This window comes from Hemiscyllium ocellatum, chromosome 45, assembly GCF_020745735.1.
Source record: "Hemiscyllium ocellatum isolate sHemOce1 chromosome 45, sHemOce1.pat.X.cur, whole genome shotgun sequence".
In the NCBI taxonomy this organism is placed as follows: domain Eukaryota; kingdom Metazoa; phylum Chordata; class Chondrichthyes; order Orectolobiformes; family Hemiscylliidae; genus Hemiscyllium; species Hemiscyllium ocellatum.
Genome location: NC_083445.1, coordinates 19,084,162 through 19,100,198, shown reverse-complemented (window position 1 = coordinate 19,100,198; position 16,037 = coordinate 19,084,162).

The window sequence follows — 16,037 nt, the reverse complement described above, 5'->3', positions numbered from 1 at the left end:
AAGTGCAAAACACAAATAGACACGTTCACACATTCACACGTGTACAAATCACAAATAGACACACATTCACACACTGTCACATGAACAAAAACACAAACATACACACATTCACGTACTCACACATGTATAAATCACAAATAGACAAGCATTCACACACTCACACATGTACAAAAACACAAACAGGCAAACATTCACTCACACACATGTACACAAACACAAATAGGCACATTCACACACTCACACATGTACAAAACACAAATAGATAGGCATTTGCACACTCACGCATGTACAAAACACAAATAGACATATTCACACACTCACACATGTACAAAAACACAAATAGGCACACATTCACACACTCACACGTGTACAAAAACACAAACAGATAAACTTTCTTTCACTCATACATGTACAAATACACAAACATACACACATTCACATACTCATACATGTACAAAACACAAATAGACACTCATTTGCACACTCGCACATGTACAAAAACACAAACAGGCACACATTCACTCACTCACACATGTACACACACACAAATAGGCACACATTCTCACACTCACACATGTACACAACACAAACATATACACATTCACGTACTCACAAATGTACAAAAATACAAACAGGCATATATTGACACATTCTCACATGTACAAAAAAACAGACACACATACACACACTCACAGATGTACAAAACACATAGACACACATTCACACAATCATACATTTACAAAAACATAAACAGGCACACATTCATACACTCACACCTGTACAAAAAACACAAATAGACCCACATTCACGCACACACGTACAAATACAGGGACACATATTCACACACTCACACGTGTACAAACACGCAAACATACACACATTCACACACTCACACATGTACAAAAACACAAACAGACACACATTCACGCACTCATACATGAACATAAACACAAACATACACACATTCACGTACTCATGCATGTACAAAGCACAAATAGACACACATTCACACACTCACACATGTACAAATCACAAATAGACACGCATTCACACACGTACAAATCATACATAGACACGCATTCACACACTCACACATGTACAAAAGCACAGACACACATTCACGCACTCATACATTAACATAAACACAAACAGACACACATTCACACACTCACACATGTACAAAAACACAAATAGACATACATTCACACACTCACACAGTTACAAAAACACAAACAGACAGACATTCACGCACTCATACATGAACATAAACACAAACATACACACATTCACGTACTCATGCATGTACAAAGCACAAATAGACACACATTCACACACTCACACATGTACAAATCACAAATAGACACGCATTCACACACTCACACATGTACAAAAACACAAACAGACACACATTCACGCACTCATACATGAACATAAACACAAACATACACACATTCACGTACTCATGCATGTACAAAGCACAAATAGACACACATTCACACACTCACAGATGTACAAAACACATAGACACACATTCACACAATCATACATTTACAAAAACATAAACAGGTACACATTCATACACTCACACCTGTACAAAAAACACAAATAGACCCACATTCACGCACACACGTACAAATACAGGGACACATATTCACACACTCACACGTGTACAAACATGCAAACATACACACATTCACACACTCACACATGTACAAAAACACAAACAGACACACATTCACGCACTCATACATGAACATAAACACAAACATACACACATTCACGTACTCATGCATGTACAAAGCACAAATAGACACACATTCACACACTCATACATGTACAAATCACAATTAGACACGCATTCACACACGTACAAATCATACATAGACACGCATTCACACACTCACAAATGTACAAAAGCACAGACACACATTCACGCACTCATACATTAACATAAACACAAACAGACACACATTCACACACTCACACATGTACAAAAACACAAATAGACATACATTCACACACTCACACAGTTACAAAAACACAAACAGACACACATTCACGCACTCATACATGAACATAAACACAAACATACACACATTCACGTACTCATGCAAGTACAAAGCACAAATAGACACACATTCACACACTCACACATGTACAAATCACAAATAGACACGCATTCACACACTCACACATGTACAAAAACACAAATAGACATACATTCACACACTCACACAGTTACAAAAACACAAAGAGACACACATTCACGCACTCATACATGACCATAAACACAAACATACACACATTCACGTACTCATGCATGTACAAAGCACAAATAGACACACATTCACAAACGTACAAATCATACATAGACACGCATTCACACACTCACACATGTACAAAAGCACAGACACACATTCACGCACTCATACATTAACATAAACACAAACAGACACACATTCACACACTCACACATGTACAAAAACACAAATAGACATACATTCACACACTCACACAGTTACAAAAACACAAACAGACACACATTCACGCACTCATACATGAACATAAACACAAACATACACACATTCACGTACTCATGCAAGTACAAAGCACAAATAGACACACATTCACACACTCACACATGTACAAATCACAAATAGACACGCATTCACACACTCACACATGTACAAAAACACAAATAGACATACATTCACACACTCACACAGTTACAAAAACACAAACAGACACACATTCACGCACTCATACATGAACATAAACACAAACATACACACATTCACGTACTCATGCATGTACAAAGCACAAATAGACACACATTCACACACTCACACATGTACAAATCACAAATAGACACGCATTCACACACTCACACATGTACAAAAACACAAACAGACACACATTCACGCACTCATACATGAACATAAACACAAACATACACACATTCACGTGCTCATGCATGTACAAAGCACAAATAGACACACATTCACACACTCACACATGTACAAATCACAAATAGACACGCATTCACACACGTACAAATCATACTTAGTCACGCATTCACACACTCACACATGTACAAAAGCACAGACGCACATTCACGCACTCATACATGAACATAAACACAAACAGACACACACTCACACACTCACACATGTACAAAAACACAAATAGACATACATTCACACACTCACACATGTACAAAAACACAAACAAACACACATTCACACACTCTCACATGTACAAAACACAAATAGACATAAATTCAGACACACATAAATGCACAAAATCACAAATAGCCACATATTCACACACTCACGCATGTACAAATCACAAATAGACACACATTCACACACTCACACATGTACAAATCACAAATAGACATACATTCACACACTCACACATGTACAAAAACACAGACACACATTCACGCACTCACACATGAACAAAAACACAAACATACACACATTCGCACACTCACACATGTACAAATCACAAATAGACATACATTCACACACTCACACATTTACAAAAACACAAACAAACACACATTCACACACTCACACATGTACATAACACAAATAGACATAACTTCATACACCCATAAAGGTACAAAATCACAAATAGGCACATATTCACACATTCAAACATGTTAAAATCACAAATAGACACGCATTCACACACTCACACATGTACAAAAACACAAACAGACACACATTCACTCACTCATACATGAACATAAACACAAACATACACACATTCACGTACTCATGCATGTACAAAGCACAAATAGACACACATTCACACACTCACAAATGTACAAATCACAAATAGACACGGATTCACACACTCACACATGTACAAAAACACAAACAAACACACATTCACACACTCACACATGTACATAACACAGACATAAATTCACACACCCATAAATGTACAAAATCACAAATAGGCACATATTCACACGCTCACACATGTACAAAAACACAAACAAACACACATTCACACACTCACACAAGTACACAACACAGACATACATTCACACACTCACACATTTACAAAAACACAAATAGACATAAATTCACACACTCACAAATGTACATAATCATAAACAGACACACATCCATACACTTACACATGTACGAAACATAAATAGACACATATTCACGCACTCATACATTTACAAAAACACAAACAGATATGCATTCACGCATTCCCTCATGTGCAAAAACAAACAGACACACATTCACACACTCAAACATGTACAAAACACAAATAGACATACATTCACACACTCACACATTTACAAAAACACAAATAGACATAAATTCACACACTCACAAATGTACAAAATCACAAACAGACACACATCCATACACTCACACATGTACAAAACATAATAGACATACATTCACACTCGCACAAATGTACAAAATCATAGACACACTTTGACACATGTACACAAACACAAACAGACACACATTCGCACACTCATACATGTACACAAACACAAACATACACATATTCAGACACTCACACATGTACAAAAACACAAACATATACACATTCAAGCACTCACAAATGTACAAAAATACAAACAGGCACATATTCAGACACTCACACATGTACAAAAACATAAACATACACACATTCACATACTCATAAAAGTGCAAAACACAAATAGACACATTCACACATTCACACGTGTACAAAACACAAATAGACACACATTCACACACTCTCACATGTACAAAAACACAGACACACATTCACGCACTCACACATGAACAAAAACACAAACATACACACATTCACGTACTCACACGTACAAATCACAAATAGACACGCATTCACACACTCACACATATAAAAACACAAATAGACATACATTCACACACTCACACATGTACAAAAACACAAACAGACATACATTCACACACTCACACATGTACAAAAACACAAACAGACACACATTCACGCACTCATACATGAACATAAACACAAACATACACACATTCACGTACTCATGCAAGAACAAAGCACAAATAGACACACATTCACACACTCACACATGTACAAATCACAAATAGACACGCATTCACACACTCACACATGTACAAAAACACAAACAGACACACATTCACGCACTCATACATGAACATAAACACAAACATACACACATTCACGTACTCATGCATGTACAAAGCACAATAGACACACATTCACACACTCACACGTGTACAAATCACAAATAGACACGCATTCACACACTCACACATGTACAAAAACACAAACAGACACACATTCACGCACTCATACATGAACATAAACACAAACATACACACATTCACGTACTTATGCATGTACAAAGCACAAATAGACACACATTCACACACTCACAAATGTACAAATCACAAATAGACACGCATTCACACACGTACAAATCATACATAGACACGCATTCACACACTCACACATTTACAAAAACACAAACAGACACACATTCACGCACTCATACATGAACATAAACACAAACATACACACATTCACGTACTCATGCATGTACAAAGCACAAATAGACACACATTCACACACTCACACATGTACAAATCACAAATAGACATGCATTCACACACGTACAAATCATACATAGACACGCATTCACACACTCACACATGTACAAAAGCACAGACACACATTCACGCACTCATACATGAACATAAACACAAACAGACACACATTCACACTCTCACACATGTACAAAAACACAAATAGACATACATTCACACACTCACACATGTACAAAAACACAAACAAACACACATTCACACACTCACACATGTACAAAACACAAATAGACATAAATTCAGACACACATAAATGCACAAAATCACAAATAGCCACATATTCACACACTCACGCATTTACAAATCACAAATAGACACGCATTCACACACTCACACATGTACAAAACACAAATAGACATACATTCACACACTCACACATTTACAAAAACACAAACAAACACACATTCACACACTCACACATGTACATAACACAAATAGACATAACTTCATACACCCATAAATGTACAAAATCACAAATAGGCACATATTCACACACTCACACATGTACAAATCACAAATAGACACGCATTCACACACTCACACATGTACAAAAACACAAACAGACACACATTCACGCACTCATACATGAACATAAACACAAACATACACACATTCACGTACTCATGCATGTACAAAGCACAAATAGACACACATTCACACACTCACAAATGTACAAATCACAAATAGACACGGATTCACACACTCACACATGTACAAAAACACAAACAAACACACATTCACACACTCACACATGTACATAACACAGACATAAATTCACACACCCATAAATGTACAAAATCACAAATAGGCACATATTCACACGCTCACACATGTACAAAAACACAGACAAACACACATTCACACACTCACACAAGTACACAACACAGACATACATTCACACACTCACACATTTACAAAAACACAAATAGACATAAATTCACACACTCACAAATGTACATAATCATAAACAGACACACATCCATACACTTACACATGTACGAAACATAAATAGACACACATTCACGCACTCATACATTTACAAAAACACAAACAGACATACATTCACGCATTCCCACATGTACAAAAACAAACAGACACACATTCACACACTCACACGTACAAAACACAAATAGACATACATTCACACAATCACACATGTACAAAACAAAATAGACATACATTCACACTCGCACAAATGTACAAAATCATAGACACACTTTCACACACTGACACAAGTATACAAACACAAACAGTCACATATTCACTCAGTCACACATTTACACAAATACAAACATACACATATTCAGACAAATGTACAAAAAGACAAACAGACACACATTCACACACTCACACATGGACAAACACAAAAATACACACATTCACGCACTCACACATGTACACAACACAGCCATACATTCACACACTCACACATTTACAAAAACAGAAATAGACATAAATTCACACACCCATAAATGTACAAAATCACAAATAGGCACATATTCACACACTCACACGTACAAAAACACAAACACACATTCACACACTCACACAAGTACACAACACAGACATACATTCACACACTCACACATTTACAAAACCACAAATAGACATAAATTCACACACTCACACATGTACAAAAACACAAACACACATTCACACACTCACACGTTTACAAAAACACAAATAGACATAAATTCACACACTCATAAATGTACAAAAGCACAAACAGACACACATCCATATACTCACACATGTACAAAACAAAATAGACATACATTCACACTCGCACAAATGTACAAAATCATAGACACACATTCACACACTCACACAAGTACACAACACAGACATACATTCACACACTCACACATTTACAAAACCACAAATAGACATAAATTCACACACTCACACATGTACAAAAACACAAACACACATTCACACACTCACACGTTTACAAAAACACAAATAGACATAAATTCACACACTCATAAATGTACAAAAGCACAAACAGACACACATCCATATACTCACACATGTACAAAACAAAATAGACATACATTCACACTCGCACAAATGTACAAAATCATAGACACACTTTCACACACTGACACATGTACACAAACACAAACAGACACACATTCACTCACTCACAAAAGTACAAAAACATAATCAGACACACATTCACACATGTACAAAAACACAAACATATACACATTCACGCACTCACACATGGACAAACACAAAAATATACACATTCACACACTCACACATGTACACAAAACAGACATAAATTCACACACACATAAATGTACAAAATCACAAATAGGCACATATTCACACACTCACACAGGTACAAAAACACAGACAAACACACATTCACACACTCACACATGTACAAAAACACAAATAGACATACATTCACACACTCACACATTTACAAAAACACAAATAGACATAAATTCACACACTCACAAATGTACAAAATCACAAACAGACACACATCCATACACTCACACATGTACAAAACATAATAGACATACATTCACACTCGCACAAATGTACAAAATCATAGACACACTTTGACACACTGACACATGTACACAAACACAAACAGACACACATTCAAGCACTCACAAATGTACAAAAATACAAACAGGCACATTATTCAGACACTCACACATGTACAAAAACACAAACATACACACATTCACATACTCATAAAAGTGCAAAACACAAATAGACACGTTCACACATTCACACGTGTACAAATCACAAATAGACACACATTCACACACTGTCACATGAACAAAAACACAAACATACACACATTCACGTACTCACACATGTATAAATCACAAATAGACAAGCATTCACACACTCACACATGTACAAAAACACAAACAGGCAAACATTCACTCACTCACACATGTACACAAACACAAATAGGCACATTCACACACTCACACATGTACAAAACACAAATAGATACGCATTTGCACACTCACGCATGTACAAAACACAAATAGACATATTCACACACTCACACATGTACAAAAACACAAATAGGCACACATTCACACACTCACACGTGTACAAAAACACAAACAGATAAACTTTCTTTCACTCATACATGTACAAATACACAAACATACACACATTCACATACTCATACATGTACAAAACACAAATAGACACATTCACACACTCACACATGTACAAAACACAAATAGACACTCATTTGCACACTCGCACATGTACAAAAACACAAACAGGCACACATTCACTCACTCACACATGTACACACACACACAAATAGGCACACATTCTCACACTCACACATGTAAAAATCACAAATAGACACGCATTCACACACTCACACATGTACAAAAACACAAACAGACACACATTCACTCACTCATACATGAACATAAACACAAACATACACACATTCACGTACTCATGCATGTACAAAGCACAAATAGACACACATTCACACACTCACAAATGTACAAATCACAAATAGACACGGATTCACACACTCACACATGTACAAAAACACAAACAAACACACATTCACACACTCACACATGTACATAACACAGACATAAATTCACACACCCATAAATGTACAAAATCACAAATAGGCACATATTCACACGCTCACACATGTACAAAAACACAGACAAACACACATTCACACACTCACACAAGTACACAACACAGACATACATTCACACACTCACACATTTACAAAAACACAAATAGACATAAATTCACACACTCACAAATGTACATAATCATAAACAGACACACATCCATACACTTACACATGTACGAAACATAAATAGACACACATTCACACACTCATACATTTACAAAAACACAAACAGACATACATTCACGCATTCCCACATGTACAAAAACAAACAGACACACATTCACACACTCACACGTACAAAACACAAATAGACATACATTCACACAATCACACATGTACAAAACAAAATAGACATACATTCACACTCGCACAAATGTACAAAATCATAGACACACTTTCACACACTGACACAAGTATACAAACACAAACAGTCACATATTCACTCAGTCACACATTTACACAAATACAAACATACACATATTCAGACACTCACAAATGTACAAAAAGACAAACAGACACACATTCACACACTCACACATGGACAAACACAAAAATACACACATTCACGCACTCACACATGTACACAACACAGCCATACATTCACACACTCACACATTTACAAAAACAGAAATAGACATAAATTCACACACCCATAAATGTACAAAATCACAAATAGGCACATATTCACACACTCACACGTACAAAAACACAAACAAACACACATTCACACACTCACACAAGTACACAACACAGACATACATTCACACACTCACACATTTACAAAACCACAAATAGACATAAATTCACACACTCACACATGTACAAAAACACAAACACACATTCACACACTCACACGTTTACAAAAACACAAATAGACATAAATTCACACACTCATAAATGTACAAAAGCACAAACAGACACATCCATATACTCACACATGTACAAAACAAAATAGACATACATTCACACTCGCACAAATGTACAAAATCATAGACACACTTTCACACACTGACACATGTACACAAACACAAACAGACACACATTCACTCACTCACTAAAGTACAAAAACATAAACAGACACACATTCACACATGTACAAAAACACAAACATATACACATTCACGCACTCACACATGGACAAACACAAAAATATACACATTCACACACTCACACATGTACACAAAACAGACATAAATTCACACACACATAAATGTACAAAATCACAAATAGGCACATATTCACACACTCACACAGGTACAAAAACACAGACAAACACACATTCACACACTCACACATGTACAAAAACACAAATAGACATACATTCACACACTCACACATTTACAAAAACACAAATAGACATAAATTCACACACTCACAAATGTACAAAATCACAAACAGACACACATCCATACACTCACACATGTACAAAACATAATAGACATACATTCACACTCGCACAAATGTACAAAATCATAGACACACTTTGACACACTGACACATGTACACAAACACAAACAGACACACATTCAAGCACTCACAAATGTACAAAAATACAAACAGGCACATTATTCATACATTCACACATGTACAAAAACACAAACATACACACATTCACATACTCATAAAAGTGCAAAACACAAATAGACACGTTCACACATTCACACGTGTACAAATCACAAATAGACACACATTCACACACTGTCACATGAACAAAAACACAAACATACACACATTCACGTACTCACACATGTATAAATCACAAATAGACAAGCATTCACACACTCACACATGTACAAAAACACAAACAGGCAAACATTCACTCACTCACACATGTGCACAAACACAAATAGGCACATTCACACACTCACACATGTACAAAACACAAATAGATACGCATTTGCACACTCACGCATGTACAAAACACAAATAGACATATTCACACACTCACACATGTACAAAAACACAAATAGACACACATTCACACACTCACACGTGTACAAAAACACAAACAGATAAACTTTCTTTCACTCATACATGTACAAATACACAAACATACACACATTCACATACTCATACATGTACAAAACACAAATAGACACATTCACACACTCACACATGTACAAAACACAAATAGACACTCATTTGCACACTCGCACATGTACAAAAACACAAACAGGCACACATTCACTCACTCACACATGTACACACACACACAAATAGGCACACATTCTCACACTCACACATGTAAAAATCACAAATAGACACGCATTCACACACTCACACATGTACAAAAACACAAACAGACACATATTCACTCACTCATACATGAACATAAACACAAACATACACACATTCACGTACTCATGCATGTACAAAGCACAAATAGACACACATTCACACACTCACAAATGTACAAATCACAAATAGACACGGATACACACACTCACACATGTACAAAAACACAAACAAACACACATTCACACACTCACACATGTACATAACACAGACATAAATTCACACACCCATAAATGTACAAAATCACAAATAGGCACATATTCACACGCTCACACATGTACAAAAACACAGACAAACACACATTCACACACTCACACAAGTACACAACACAGACATACATTCACACACTCACACATTTACAAAAACACAAATAGACATAAATTCACACACTCACAAATGTACATAATCATAAACAGACACACATCCATACACTTACACATGTACGAAACATAAATAGACACACATTCACGCACTCATACATTTACAAAAACACAAACAGACATACATTCACGCATTCCCACATGTACAAAAACAAACAGACACACATTCACACACTCACACGTACAAAACACAAATAGACATACATTCACACTCGCACAAATGTACAAAATCATAGACACACTTTCACACACTGACACAAGTATACAAACACAAACAGTCACATATTCACTCAGTCACACATTTACACAAATACAAACATACACATATTCAGACACTCACAAATGTACAAAAAGACAAACAGACACACATTCACACACTCACACATGGACAAACACAAAAATACACACATTCACGCACTCACACATGTACACAACACAGCCATACATTCACACACTCACACATTTACAAAAACAGAAATAGACATAAATTCACACACCCATAAATGTACAAAATCACAAATAGGCACATATTCACACACTCACACGTACAAAAACACAAACAAACACACATTCACACACTCACACAAGTACACAACACAGACATACATTCACACACTCACACATTTACAAAAACACAAATAGACATTAATTCACACACTCACACATGTACAAAAACACAAACACACATTCACACACTCACACGTTTACAAAAACACAAATAGACATAAATTCACACACTCACAAATGTACAAAAGTACAAACAGACACACATCCATACACTCACACATGTACAAAACAAAATAGACATACATTCACACTCGCACAAATGTACAAAATCATAGACACACTTTCACACACTGACACATGTACACAAACACAAACAGACACACATTCACTCACTCACAAAAGTACAAAAACATAAACAGACACACATTCACACATGTACAAAAACACAAACATATACACATTCACGCACTCACACATGGACAAACACAAAAATATACACATTCACACACTCACACATGTACACAAAACAGACATAAATTGACACACACATAAATGTACAAAATCACAAATAGGCAAATATTCACACACTCACACAGGTACAAAAACACAGACAAACACACATTCACACACTCACACATGTACAAAAACACAAATAGACATACATTCACACACTCACACATTTACAAAAACACAAATAGGCACACATTCACACACTCACACGTGTAGAAAAACACAAACAGATAAACTTTCTTTCACTCATACATGTACAAATACACAAACATACACACATTCACATACTCATACATGTACAAAACACAAATAGACACATTCACACACTCACACATGTACAAAACACAAATAGACACTCATTTGCACACTCGCACATGTACAAAAACACAAACAGGCACACATTCACTCACTCACACATGTACACACACACAAATAGGCACACATTCTCACACTCACACATGTACACAACACAAACATATACACATTCACGTACTCACAAATGTACAAAAATACAAACAGGCATATATTGACACATTCACACATGTACAAAAAAACAGACACACATACACACACTCACAGATGTACAAAACACATAGACACACATTCACACAATCATACATTTACAAAAACATAAACAGGCACACATTCATACACTCACACCTGTACAAAAAACACAAATAGACCCACATTCACGCACACACGTACAAATACTGGGACACATATTCACACACTCACATGTGTACAAACACGCAAACATACACACATTCACACACTCACACATGTACAAAAACACAAACAGACACACATTCACGCACTCATACATGAACTTAAACACAAACATACACACATTCACGTACTCATGCATGTACAAAGCACAAATAGACACACATTCACACACTCACACATGTACAAATCACAAATAGACACACATTCACACACTCACACATGTACAAAAACACAAACAGACACACATTCACGCACTCATACATGAACATAAACACAAACATACACACATTCACGTACTCATGCATGTACAAAGCACAAATAGACACACATTCACACACTCACACATGTACAAATCACAAATAGACACGCATTCACACACGTACAAATCATACATAGACACGCATTCACACACTCACACATGTACAAAAGCACAGACACACATTCACGCACTCATACATTAACATAAACACAAACAGACACACATTCACACACTCACACATGTACAAAAACACAAATAGACATACATTCACACACTCACACAGTTACAAAAACACAAACAGACACACATTCACGCACTCATACATGAACATAAACACAAACATACACACATTCACATACTCATGCATGTACAAAGCACAAATAGACACACATTCACACACTCACACATGTACAAATCACAAATAGACACGCATTCACACACTCACACATGTACAAAAACACAAACAGACACACATTCACGCACTCATACATGAACATAAACACAAACATACACACATTCACGTGCTCATGCATGTACAAAGCACAAATAGACACACATTCACACACTCACACATGTACAAATCACAAATAGACACGCATTCACACACGTACAAATCATACATAGACACGCATTCACACACTCACACATGTACAAAAGCACAGACACACATTCACGCACTCATACATGAACATAAACACAAACAGACACACACTCACACACTCACACATGTACAAAAACACAAATAGACAAACATTCACACACTCACACATGTACAAAAACACAAACACACATTCACACACTCACACATGTACAAAACACAAATAGACATAAATTCAGACACACATAAATGCACAAAATCACAAATAGCCACATATTCACACACTCACGCATGTACAAATCACAAATAGACACACATTCACAGTCACACATGTACAAATCACAAATAGACATACATTCACACACTCACACATGTACAAAACACAAATAGACATAACTTCATACACCCATAACTGTACAAAATCACAAATAGGCACATATTCACACACTCACACATGTACAAAAACACAAATAGGCACACATTCACACACTCACACGTGTACAAAAACACAAACAGATAAACTTTCTTTCACTCATACATGTACAAATACACAAACATACACACATTCACATACTCATACATGTACAAAACACAAATAGACACATTCACACACTCACACATGTACAAAACACAAATAGACATAAATTCAGACACACATAAATGCACAAAATCACAAATAGCCACATATTCACAAACTCACGCATGTACAAATCACAAATAGACACACATTCACACACTCACACATGTACAAATCACAAATAGACATACATTCACACACTCACACATTTACAAAAACACAAACAAACACACATTCACACACTCACACATGTACATAACACAAATAGACATAACTTCATACACCCATAACTGTACAAAATCACAAATAGGCACATATTCACACACTCAAACATGTAAAAATCACAAATAGACACGCATTCACACACTCACAAATGTACAAATCACAAATAGACACACATTCACGCACTCATACATGAACATAAACACAAACATACACACATTCACGTACTCATGCATGTACAAAGCACAAATAGACACACATTCACACACTCACAAATGTACAAATCACAAATAGACACGGATTCACACACTCACACATGTACAAAAACACAAACAAACACACATTCACACACTCACACATGTACATAACACAGACATAAATTCACACACCCATAAATGTACAAAATCACAAATAGGCACATATTCACACGCTCACACATGTACAAAAACACAGACAAACACACATTCACACACTCACACAAGTACACAACACAGACATACATTCACACACTCACACATTTACAAAAACACAAATAGACATAAATTCACACACTCACAAATGTACATAATCATAAACAGACACACATCCATACACTTACACATGTACGAAACATAAATAGACACACATTCACACACTCACACATGTACAAATCACAAATAGACA